General features: G+C 41.9%; 1 non-coding gene and 1 pseudogene across 1 annotated transcript; both read right to left on the bottom strand.

Annotated features, from left to right (window-relative positions):
- Positions 1-3,661: 3,661 nt before the first annotated feature.
- Positions 3,662-3,780, bottom strand: LOC116074062 (annotated as a pseudogene).
- Positions 3,781-12,138: 8,358 nt separating this feature from the next.
- LOC116074052 lies at positions 12,139-12,201 on the bottom strand. The gene has a single exon (XR_004112034.1). It is a non-coding gene; the product is annotated as a U7 small nuclear RNA (small nuclear RNA).
- Between the last annotated feature and the right edge of the window lie 1,207 nt (positions 12,202-13,408).

The following is a 13,408-nucleotide window of genomic DNA, read 5'->3' as shown; positions in this document are numbered from 1 at the left end:
TTCCTAGGAAGCCGGGTATCTGGTTCTGATTCATTTCCATAGGCTCCAAACCCCTAGTGAGTTGAGTCCGTTGTCGTATCTGGCGTCGGTTGGAATTCTTCCGTGAACACAGCAGGGCTACCACACTGTGTGTCCAGAAACAGACTGGTTAACTTTGATAAATGGTTGTGTTATGTGGATTGTGTTTATACATGATGAAAACGTTTTTTCATTCATACATACACGAACAATGTATACACAGAATATTTAGACTGACATTGGCTAATTGGTTAACAGTGCCATCTCTGGGAAGTGGAATTTCAGAGTTAATTTTGGAACTTCTTGTTCAGTTGGCTTGGTTTTCTCTCTATGTCCACAGATTTCACATCCACCTGACCAACCATAGATCAAAATTATTTGAGAAAACACTGTAGCTGTCTCAAGATGAATAGATGTTATAACAACAACTTGGAGGGCATTTCTATCATGTTAAGTGCCTTAAATAAAGAATATTTTAAAATACAGGAAGATATATGTGGGTTGTATGAAAATATACTATTTTATATAGTTAACTTCATGTTGCATTTTTAGATTTTTAAAAATGAGTTCTCTCCTTTCCCCACCATGTGGTGTGTGTGGCGGGGAGGAGGGTGTGGTATGTGTGTGGTGTGGGCAGGTGTGTGAGTCCCATGTACATATGGAGGTCAGAGAACAACTTCCATGAGCCATCATTTCTTCTATCCTGAGTTCCTGAAACTGGACTCAGGGCATCTTTCTTGTGGGGCAAGCACTTTTATCCACTGGACCATCTGGCCAGTTACACTTTAGCACCCATAGATTTAGGTTTTGTCATGTGGACTGAGGACATTAGAACAGTGTTACCCACCAAATCTAAGCAATAAAACCATTTTTAAAGCCAGGAAGTGGTGGCACATACTTCTAATCTCAGCACTCAGGATGCAGAGGCAGTCAGATCTCTTGAGTTCTACTATAGCCTTGTCAAACTCCAGGACAGCCAGGTCTACACAGAGAAATCCTGTCTTGACAAAATAAAACAAAACAAAAAATATTTTGAAATGGAATTTAAGGAAATGAAAATTATTACCCAAGACATATTCTGATCATTTAGAAACAGGGTCATGGATGTTTAAGTTAGATCTGAGGGATAAGACTGGAAATAGGGTGAAGTGTATTAGACACAGATCTTAGAGGTCATCAAGTATAGAATAATCAAGGTGGAACACAGAGACTGATTTGAGAGTAGTTAAGGGTTCTAAACATAGTAGCTTTGGGTTTTGTGTATGTTTGTAAGAGGTTTGGGTTTGTTTGGTATGCTTTGTTTTGTTTTGTTTTGTTTTGTTCTGACAGAATCAAGAGGAAACGCGAAAAAAAAGTGACTTGTTTAAATACTGTAGGTGTTTTCAGACTGGAGGTGCAGCTCACAAATATGAAAAACAGTACATCAATAAAGATCAGTAATAGACACTCAAGAAATAGCAGAAAAGGATAAGAAAAGCTGAGCCTTGGGGAGTGGCCTAATGTGAGAATGTTTACAGTGTTTCTCAATCTGTGGGTCTCAGTCCCTCTAGGGCTCACATACCAGATATCCTGCATATGAGATACTTACATTATGATTCATAACAGTAGCAAAATGACAGTCATAAAAGAGCAATGAAATAATTTTATTGGTTAGATGTCACCACAACATGCGGAACTGTATTGAAGTGTTGCAATATTAGGAATGGTTGAGAACCACAGGATTAGGAGATATTAGAAGCAAAGGATTTTGGGAAAATGAGTTCATTCATAAAGGTGTCACACAGAGCTGGGGGAAAGGTCTGCTTGGCATGTGATGTGTCGGTGGAATATCATTGTCTCCAGCATTTATAGTCTAGTATTATATGAAACTCACCTTGAAAGTTGGTCGCTTCCCTGTGGCTTTTTAACTTGGCATGCAGGGATAAATTTTATGAAAGACCAGGGCTTTCATGACATCTTTTTTCAGGAATGTCATGCTTGTTGGCTTCAGTCAATGATGATGTATTTAGACCACAGAAATTGTTGTATGACCTAAGTCAGGATTGTTTATGCTTTAAGTCTGGTTAAATATTTAATAACACAGTACTCTTCATGTGCATGGAAATGCAGGAAATTTATGTGATCTTCAGTGTGGCACTGATGAACTGGCTCCTAAATACTAAGGATGTGTTTGGTGGGTCAATGCAAGGCCTCTCTCTGGCTTGAACACAAGTCAGGAATCTGTCTTATTGACTTGTTCTCACTTCGGTCTCATGTTAGCAAAGGGCTAAGGAGATAGCTTCATTAATAACATTATTGCTTTGCAAGTACAAAGACATAAGTTCTATCCACAGCATTCAATGAAAAAGGCTAGCCATTGTGGCATATTTGTAGTCCCAACACTAGGATGCAGCAACAGACAGATCACTGGAACTGACTGGCCAGCAAGCCCCACCTACTTGGCAAGCTCTAGACCATTAAGAGACCTTGTCTCAGAAACTAAAGTAAATGGGCCAGTAGCACACATACTCTAAGCACTTTAAAGGTAAAGATAGGTCAAAGGCAACCTAAGAAACAAGTTTGGTAGATAGGCAAGGTTTGAAAAGAGTTCTTCTTCTTCTTCTTCTTCTTCTTCTTCTTCTTCTTCTTCTTCTTCTTCTTCTTCTTCTTCTTCTTCTCCTCCTCCTCCTCCTCCTCCTCCTCCTCCTCCTCCTTCTCCTCCTCCTCCTTCTCTTTTTCCTCCTCCTTCTCCTCCTCCTTCTCTTCTTCCTTCTTCTTCATTCTCATCATCATCAATCATTGTGTTGAGTTGAATAAGTGGGTTTGAATACATTTGAATAAGTGATTTGAATAAACCAAAAGAGTGGCACTATTCAGACGTATGCTCTTGTTGGAGAAAATTTGTCACTGTGTGAGTGGACTTTGATGCTCCTATGCTCAAGCCCATCATAGTGTGAAAGAAGTCCTTCTGGCTGCCTGAAGGAAACAGTCTCCTTCTGGTTGTCTTTGGATCAAGATATCTTGGCATCTCCAGTACCATACCTACCTGCATGCTGCCATGTTTTCCACCATGATGACAATGGACTTAACCTTTGAAATTTTAAGCCAGCTACAATTAAATGCTTGCCTTTTAAGAGTATGCTTTGGCCATGGTGTCTCATCACAGCAATGAAACCCTAATACAATCAGCAGCAGCAGCAATGTGTGCTCATACATGTGCGAATACCAATGTGGATACCCATTTGCCTCTCATTTCAAATGTGGAGGTCAGAGGACAACCTTATGGATTTGGTTCTAATTTTTCCATGGCTCCCATGTTGGAGACCAGGTCTTCAGCTTTGATGTCAAGTGTCTTTAATGGTTGAGCCAACTCACCAGCCCTTGTAAAGTATCATTTCAGTGAAAAGAAAGCTCTAGAAGAAGGGTGAGTGAGATGAGAACATTCTCAGCAGATTAAGCAGCCTGGGTGAGCATGTAGAGGTGGGGCTTCATTTCACTGAGAAAACTACCAACACACACAGCTCTCACAGAGAGATGAAGACCATTCTAGTTAGGAAAGACCAGGCTCAGCAGAACCATGTATTCACCAACCACCTGACAAGAAGAGACTTACAGGAATATTTATTTGACTTGCAGGTTTTTGTTTTTGTTTTTGTTTTTTTAAAGCCTACAGCACCTGGTAGTCCCAGGCAGTCTCCCATCCAAGTACTAACCAGTCCCGACCATGCTTAGCTTCCAAGATCAGATAACATCGGGCGCATTCAGGGTGGTATGGCCATAGACTGGCTTGCAATTTTAAGGTATAATCCACCATGGTGGTAGTTTGGGGCACATAGAAGAAATATGAGGCCATACTTTATATTTCCTGTACAGCTAGGAAACAGAGAATGGACAGGAAGTGGGAGCAGGCTACAGACCTCAAGGCCTACCCATTTCCTCTGGCAAGGCTCCACTTTGCAAGATTTCAGCAGCCCAGCCTCTGGTTGGTGGGGCCACCCCTGGGCTGTTGGTCCTGGCTGTTTCTATAAGAAAGCATGCTGAGCAAGCAATAGGAAGAAAGCCAGTAAGCAGCACCCCTCCATGGCCTTGACATCAGCTCCTGCCTTCACTTCCCTGCCCTGTTTGAAATCCTGTCCTGATTTTCCTCAGTGGTGAAATAAACCACTTATGGAGGATAAGCCAAATAAACCCTTTAACCTCTAACTTGGTTTTACCTCCAACAAAGTTTAATCACAGCCTTAGAAGTCACTAAGATAAATTGGTACTGGGGGTAGGACACTGTTGTGCCAGACCTGGACAGGTTGGGTTTGAGAGGATTGCAAAAGGACTTTGGAACTTTGGGCTAAAAAAAAAAAAAAAAAAAGCCATTGTGTGTTCTAAGCTCAGAAAGGGAGGTTGGAAGATAAGAGTGTTGAAAGAAATGCAGGTGATGGAGGCCTGGCTTCTGAAGTTCCAGCAGGGAACTTAAAGGTCACCTAAAGGCTCTATTGGGGACTTTGCATATTTTGAAAATAGAATTGACACTTCTGTTAGCTAGTACTAAAGAATCAACTATGATCAACAATATATCGGAACCACTAATGTGAAACCTTGGTTTGCCGGGATTCTTGATGCTGGTCAGCCACAGCTGAGAAAGCAGTAGTAACTCAGGAGAGACAGTCCCACTACAGGGAAATCTTCTGGGAAGAATTTCCTCACAATCAGCACACAGAAACCATGTTCCAGAGGCCATCAAGCTTGTATCTAATGCTGGCAGTCAAATTTGGTTATCTGTAAGTGTCTCCCAAGTGGTACTAGTTTTGAAGGCATGATGGGGTCAAGGAACCGTTGAGGCTTGGCACTATGGAAGGCCAGTAGAAGCCCTGAGAGAAGGTACAGCCCTGGTAGCAACTGAAGCCAAAGTCCTGAAGGGTCATGAGGAGAATTTGAGGCTTGCTGCAGTGAAGAGAGCCCAGGAGAGGCTATTGGTGAAAGTGGAGCCCAGTTGCAACAGAAGTATTTTGAAGTTATGAGTGACATGGAATGACTACAAAGAACAGAAACAGTAGTGAAGTGGAGCCTGCCCAAGCGTAGAAGACAAGTTGTGGGTATTGTAAAGGATGAAGGTGGACAAGTAACCCAAGCACCTTGCAGGAGCCCAGAAGTTGTGAGGAAATCCTAGATGTTGGACATTGAATTATTTACACTGCTGAAGTTTGGTTTTGCTTTGTTCAGAATGTGACTGTGCCCTGGTTCTTCCTTCTTAGAATAAGAAACTATTTAAATTATTTTTTTATTTTATAGGAGCCCACAGTTCAAAAATATTAAGCTTTTAAAAAGAAGATTTTTTCTTTATTTTCCTTTTCTTCTCTCTCTCTCTCTCTCTCTCTCTCTCTCTCTCTCTCTCTCTCTCTCTCTCTCTCATTAATTTTTTATAGAGACTTTTGGGTCTCAAAAGAGGCTAGATGTTTTTACAATTTTAGAATGTTTAGATTTTTAACTCTGTGAGACTTTTTAAGTTTCTAAAATGTTTTATATTATGATGTTGATATAATGTATATGATCTTGAAGATGAACAAATTGGAAAGGTTATGGCTTAACAGTGATGTGTTTGTATGTTGGGCTGACAAAGGGTCAATTGTTCTGGATAGTTCTATGGCAACTTGACATAAGCTATGATCATCTGAGAGGAAGAAACCTCCGTTGAGAAAATGTCTCCATAAGATTTGCCTGTATCCAGGCCTATAGAGCATGTTTTTAACTAGTGGTTGATGGTATGGCCTAGGCCATTGAGGGTCATGCCACTTCTGGCCTGGTAGATCTGGGTTTTATAAAAAGAAAGAAAGAAAGAAAGGAAGGAAGGAAGGAAGGAAGGAAGAAAGAAGGAAAGGAGAGAGGAAGAAAGAAAGAAGCTGGCAGCTAGAGAGATGGCTTAGCAGTTAAGAGCACTGGCTGCTCTTTCAGAGGTCCTGAGTTCAATTCCCAACAACCATGTAGTGGCTCACATGTGATCTGATACCCTCTTGTCACATGAAGGTGTACATGTAGATAGAGCACCCACTCATATATATAAAAGAAATAAATAAATCTTTAATTTAAAAAGTGGACTGAGAAAGCCAAGAGGAGCAAGCCAGTAAGCAGCTTTCCTCCATGGCCTCTACATCAGCTTCTTCCTTGAGGATCCTGCCCTGATTGAGTTCTTGTCCTGACTTCCTTCAGTGATGTGGAAACATAAACCAAATAATCCCTTTCATCTCCAAGATATTCTTGGTCATAATGTTTAATCAAGGCAGTAAAAAAGTAACCAAAATAGAAGGGAACAGAGAAAATGAGAAGCAAGAAAAAAGAACATGTGGATATAGCCAGGCTGTGACCTCTGTAAGTAACTGGTGAGGCAGACAGAGACCCCACACAGAAAATCACCTTTGTGTTAAGGGCCAGAGACTTGTTTTGCGTAAGACCACCAGCTGACTCACTTTCCCTAACCCTTCCTCTGATATTCTCCAATCTCTTCAGTCCTCCAGGGTGACTCTGTCTATTCATCTCATGACTAAATGAGCATCTTCTGGAGGTCCCCAGGCTACTCCCCTTCTTGGGTTGTTTTCACCCATCTGGAGCAGAACAGTTCCAGGAGATTTCTAAGGGGAACCAGAAGCCTGGGAGCAGTAGTAACCAGGCAGGTGTTCCAGCAGGTGGTTGAACCTGGGCAATGGATCAGAAGAGAGTGAGATGTCACTGAGTCTCACACAATAAACTCTGAGCAGATACTCTGAAACCGAGCTAATTTCACTAGCAGTGAATGGGCATGGAAGTGCTTAGAGACAGTATGGAAGGCATGAGATGCATCATTTAAAACCTCACCATTCAATAGTGAAGCTAACCAATGTGAATTTCTCCAGTTCCTTCTTTTACTCCTTTTCTTTTATTCATGACACACTCCACTCTGTGAACATTAATGAATATTAAATGGCACCCCCCAGAACACCCGTCACAGAGAACTCCAATTGGAGTGCAGCTGGAAGCGGTCCTCCTCCGATTTCCTTCTCCCTTCTGGTAGGGAGGGATCATAAATCAGAAACCTCTTTGTGAAGCCTCTCATATATTCCAAAGATTGCATTCCTGCTGGAGTACATGGAGGAGGCTATGAATGTTCAGATATAAAGTGCATTTCAAAGAGAGCAACAGCATTCAGTGGTGGAGTTAAGCATCACAGGCATCTGCAGCTGATGCTCAAAATGCCCAGTGGGAATGAACTAGGAAGAACACAGCCTGTGAGAGAATCTGTGGGAAATTTCTAGGACAGGAAGCTGCATGTCCTGATGAACGTAAAAGGATCAAAACACAGTTTCAAAAAAGAAAGAAAAACGAATCTCAGTACTGGACTCTGATGTTTTGTAAAGGAGAAACTAACTTTTTTCCCACTAATTTATTTATTCACTTTACATCCTAATAGCAGCCCCCCTCCTCCCACTTCCTCCCTCATACAGCCCTTCCCTCCATACCTCCCTTCCCTTCTTTGAGAAGGGGTAGCCTCCCCCCCCCATCCCTTCCCCATATCACTCTACCCTGGCACATCAACTCTTTGCAGGACTAGGCACTTACCTATCCCCCAGTTAGGGGGATAGATCCATAGGCAGGCATCAGATTCAGGGATAGCCCCCCACTCCACTTATTGGGGGACGCACATGAAAACCAAGCTGCACATTCACTACATATGTGCCGGGAGCCTAAGTCCAACCTATGCTTGCTCTTTGGTTGCTGGCTCAGTCTCTGGGGTCCCCCAAGCATTCAGGTTAGTTGACACTATTGGTCTTCTTGTGAAGTCCCAATCCACTCCAGATTCCTCAATCCTTCCTCCAACTCTTCCACCAGACTCTCTGACCTCGGCCTAATGTTTGACTGTGAGTCTCTGAATCTGTTTCCATGCACTGCTAGGTGGAGCTTCTCGGAGGAATGTTATGCTAGGCTCCTGTCTGCAAGCATAACAGGGTATCTTTATTAGTGTCAGGGATAAAGTGAGCTCTCTCAAACATGCTCAGTCTTCAGATTTGTTAAAGAAACCAAGTATGGTAATACTAATACATCTCATGATTTAAGTCTTAAGGAGCTCAGCTGTAAATTAATGAAGAAGAGAAAGGAAGACTCTAAACTGATTGAAATCAAGTTTTTATTAGAGACAATTAGGCTTTCAATATTTCATTATATTAAGAGTGGGCAAGACGGTTCAGTGAGTAAAAGAGATTGTCTCCAAGCCAGACAACCTGAGTTCAATCCCCAGGTTGAATGAGAGACTGAACTCTGACCTTCATGCCAGTGCTGTGGCACTCAAGCCCACACATGCACACAGACATACATATATGCAATTTTAAAAGTTTACTATATTACCCTATACCCTGACATTTGAGGCTGAGATTCCCACTGCTACAACACTTTTATATATTAATACATGGGTTCTTCTTTTCCTTTTTTGGTTTTGGTTTTTGGATTTTTTAGGTTGGTGGGTTGGTTGGTTGGTTGGTTGGTTGGTTGGTTGGTGGTTTTTGTTTGGTTTGGTTTGTTTGTTTATTTTTTGTTTGGTTCATTTTTAATTGTTGTAGTTGTTGTTGTTGCTGTTTTTTGACAGTGTCTAGGGTAGCATCTCCAGTAGAGGATAGATCAAAGCCATAGGCTTGCTGTGTCAGAGTTCAGAAGCTCTGTCTGCTGGAAGCAGGCCCCCAGCCAGAACCAGCAGCTGTGAATATGCAATCTCTAATCCAGCCATCGGGGAGAGCTGGCAGAGTGTGGCATGCTCAGACAAGTGAGTAGGTATTTAGAATAGTGTGCCAGCTGAACCTGGAGAAGAGTACCAGGGAGAAAACAAAGGATGTGACTGTCCACTCTGAGTTCCTGGATCCAAAGGTCACTCTAAGAACACATGACACAGAATTCAAGTTTCAACATGTTCAGGAGTTTATTAAAATGCATGGGTTGAGCAGAGGAGAAACACAGAAAAATAATGAGAAGTTAGGGAATTCAGATGAGCACACTATAAGCCAAGAGCTCTTGTGTCAAAAAGGAGAGGTGGATAATTAGAGGGCTTTGAATGAGACTCTGAGGAGGGGACAGGGAGAGGAGGGAGAGGGAGGAAGGAAGAGAGAGCGCAGCCTGGTCTAAACAGCAAGTCCTAAAGGTCAAAGCCAGCTGAGGAGACTCACTGAGATCCTATTTCAGAAAGATAGAGTAAAAAGGAGAGAAAGAGAGGTTGACAGGGGAAATGGAAGAAAGAAAGACAGACACTTGTTTAGACATACAAAGTTAGAAGAAAATAAAATGCAGCTGCCTCTGCAGAGTGAAACTGAAGGACAGGAAAGTCTTTTCAGAGCAGTGGGACAACTCAGGAGCTAAAGCATTGGCTGTGGAGGCCTGGTAGCCTGAGTTCTCCCAGATGCCAAGCTGAAAGAATAGCATTTCCCATGGGCTGTCCACACACAAACCATCGCATGTGCACACATGTCTGTATGCATGTACTTGATGATGATAAATAATGATGATGAGGATGAGGATGGTGATATAAAAATTTAAAGGTACTTAGGAAGGAAACTGCTGTTTTTCATGTACTACATTATTTTAAAAGTATTTTTGGTAGTAATAAACTGAAAAGTACATAGCATAAAATGCTTCCACAATCAGTGTATAATTGTGGGAAAAGACTACTGAGTATGGTAAGTATATTTACATTTCTTGAGATAGGGTTTCATTTAGCCCAGGCTTGTCTCAGGCTCACTGAAGTTGAACTTGAACTTCTGATTCTCTTGCTTCCATATCCCAAATGCTGGAATTACAGACTAGCACCAGCATATCCAATTTTATATGATGCTGGTGACCAATGCTGGAGTTTCCTGCATGCTAGCCAAGCACTCTGCAGCCTGATCTGTATGCCAGCCCACAGTTTTCTTGTAGAGAATGTATATGTTCAAGTGTGTGTGTGTGTGTGTGTGTGTGTGTGTGTGTGTGTGTGTGTGTGTGTGACATGAGTGTAGTGCCTGGGGAGGTCACAAGAAGATGTCAGATTCTCTGGAGTTGGATTTAAGGCAGTTTTGAACCAAACTCCAGTCTTCTGAAAGAACAGTAACAAGCTCTCAGCTACTGAGACATCATCTCCAGACCAGACAATCTTGGGTAATTTCTATGATCACTGTATATTTCTAAAATGTTCTCATTACCCCAAACAAACTGAATAGTAAAGCAAGTTCCACTTGCCCGTATCATTGCCCATTCTCAGACAGCCCATAGTCTACTCTTCATCTCAATCCTGATCTTACCAGTGAACTAGAAGCAAAGGTGTCAGAGAAGAAACCTGAGGGAAAGGTGAGCTCTCTTAGTCTAGAGGAAAGCCTCAGAGAGTGTTTTTCTTGCAGAGGGATGGAGAGTGCTCTGCACAATTTGGATGCTAAGTCAAGACTCAGAGAAGATCATGACAGAGGGTTAAGAAGGTAATGACACTCAAAGATGTTTTAAAGCTACAGAGGAAACTCAGAAAACTTTGTCAGCCATCGATTGTCTGGACTTCCAGGTAAGATGATTGACGAGAAGCCATGTCAGAACCAATGGGTGACTACACTCTGGGAATTAAAGAGAGGGGGAATATTTTATCAGTTTATCAGATACTTCTGCCCCAGAATCAACTTGATTGGCATTACAAAGACTTAAACTTTCTCTCCCTTGGGAAATGTTACAGGATGTCTGAGCCTCTGCCAACTGAGAACTAAACAGGCATCCAGGAGATGGAAAGTCTTCAGCTACTGACATTAATTGGGGAGCAATAGAGGACCTTGATAAGCATACACTGGAACTCATTGTGGAACACTGAGAATTAAATAGCTTGCATCACACACCACATGGTCAATCTTGCATATCTTCTAGTCTTTCAAGACCTGTCACTGCTGCTGACAAGTTCCCCAGTAATCTGTATCCTTAAGTACCTAGTTGGATTGTTAGTAGACAGTACAAATCTTTTCATTATCCTGAGCAAGCTTTAATTCTCGATATATCTGACTTTGCTTTCCATGCACCAACACAGCATCAAAGCTTGGTGGAGACAGTCTATTCCTTTACTACAATAAATACTAAATGCAACTTTGTCTTAGCAATAGGTTGTGATAATGCCATTTGGAGAACCAAAATTCAACACCAGCAAATCTCAGCTATAAAACACCGGACCTGTTCTTTTCTCCAAAGCACACATGGCTAACAGGTGGCATTTGTATAGACCACTAGGGTTCTGTTTAGGTCATTATGGTATTCAGATCCCAGTTACCTCCAATGCCTTTGATCTTAGACTCCTGCCAGCAGGCTTCTCCCATCAAAGGAAGACTACCAAAGGTAATGCTGTGTGAGCACAGCTCTATCTCCATGAGCCATATCTAGCAGTGTGTACCTCTGCACATCTCAGGGTCCTTTAGAGAATATATGATCAACGAATGTATTCCTCTCTTACATGCCTAGAAAACCTGTTCACTGTGTACATACTCATCCACATCCTGAGCCTGATCACCACAGTGAGTAGAATGGGTGGTCCCTAATTAGAAGTGCCCTGAATTACATGGGTTTAAACTATGAGACTGACCAATTGTGGAGAAGACAATTGCATTCAAAGGATCAAACCTAAAATAATTGATAATGTTTATTGAAAGGTCTATGGGTCACCTTGAACTATAGCCATTGTATATATATATATATATATATATATATATATATATATATATATATATACTCAACCACTGGATTATGGGCTAAGAGTATATGTCACCTCCAAAATTTATGCATGGAGTCAATGTGATAGAATTAGAAGAAGAAGCACTAAGGATGGAACATTTATGATCTGGATTAGTGTTCCATCAGAAGGACTCCAGCCAGGGGTGGTGGTACACACCCCCACATATTCAGTCTTCGGACTTGGGAGGTGCAGGCAGGAGGATCAGGACTTCCAGGTCATCTTCAACTACATAAAAGTTTAAGGCTACTCAGATTACATGCCAGGGACTAGCCTCAGCTGGAGACAAGGCCAGAGGAAGAGGTATCTGGGAGTGCCCAAAGAAACAACTCAAAAGTCAGTGATGAGTGCAAGTTGACAACTCTGTGGTTTGTTCAAGATAACCCTCTAGACAGCTCTATAGATGGTTCATGGGCTTCCCAACCAAAGTCAGAAAACCTGCTAGAAAAATTCTAAAAGAGCTGTTAGCTCTCTAGTTAGCTCAAGACTGCAGACCAAAGCCTAGTCTAACATTTGCCCTCGGTTCCCTTTTGATTGTCCCATAAATCAGCTTTTTATGACCCTAGCCCCTTGATTCATAGAAACAGACAGCATGTACATTTTATAACATAGCAAGACCTATGCAGTTCTCTGAGCACAGCAATTGTAGCTGTCAAATCTAGACATAGGGACTTTTATGTGAGACAGTTAGCTTTCTGTTTTCCAATTCCTTCACTACCTAAGCTTGACTGTCCTGAGACTTGATCTATACACAGATCTTGAGCTCAGAGATCTGCCTGACTTTATAAACACAAACAATATGCTTAGCTGGGTGGAATCCTGCCCTGAGATTATCAGTCCCTTACTTCCTGGTGCTCCTTTATGACTTGAACCATGAGCCTTATTTTTTAACTGTTCCTCTTGCTTTTCTGACTCATTAGTGCAGCTGCCTCTGTTCTTTCAGGTTCATGAAGCCCCTCGTACAATTTATATTGCATCCTTATATTTTGCTTAGTTGAGAAATCCTGTTTATACATTCTTAAACTCATGTTTTCAGAGTTCTTTCCTGGGGCTAGAGAGATGACCCAGTGGTTAAGACCACTGACTCTCTTCCTGAGGTCCTGAGTTCAAATCCCAGCAACCACATGATGGCTCACAACCATCTGTAATGGGATCCAATGCCCTCTTCTGATATGTCTGAAGACAGTGACAGTGTACTCATATGCAGAGTTCTTTCCTACAACCTTAATGGCTGTCCTGAAAGTCATAGCATTACCATTTTACTGAGAAACATTAGACACATTTTCACCTCCAAGACTCATGGAGTCATTAACCTTGACAGGGAGAATATTCCCATAACATGAAAAATATGTATATTATTAAGCAAATAAGCCTTACACCTACAACAACTTTAGCACTTATGAAGAACTTCACTCTTCTGGCTCTGCTCCGGGGGCAGGAACCATATCACACTGTTCCTTCCTCAGCCATGCTAGACCTGGCAGCTACATAAGACCTTGAGTCTGGAGTCCAGAAAAGGTCTCCCTCTATTTCTGATGCTTTAGTTAGAGACCTGTAGCCTTCCAAATGGAGAAATAAATTTCTGTGACCTGTTTGCCAGCCATTCTGTAATGCCAAGCTCCAAAAACCAGAACTGACTAAGGTGTGATGTCCATTTTATCAATCCTTACTTTCACTGGG

This window comes from Mastomys coucha, unplaced genomic scaffold, assembly GCF_008632895.1.
Source record: "Mastomys coucha isolate ucsf_1 unplaced genomic scaffold, UCSF_Mcou_1 pScaffold23, whole genome shotgun sequence".
Taxonomy (NCBI): Eukaryota; Metazoa; Chordata; class Mammalia; order Rodentia; family Muridae; genus Mastomys; species Mastomys coucha.
This window is presented reverse-complemented; position numbering and strand designations above follow the sequence as displayed.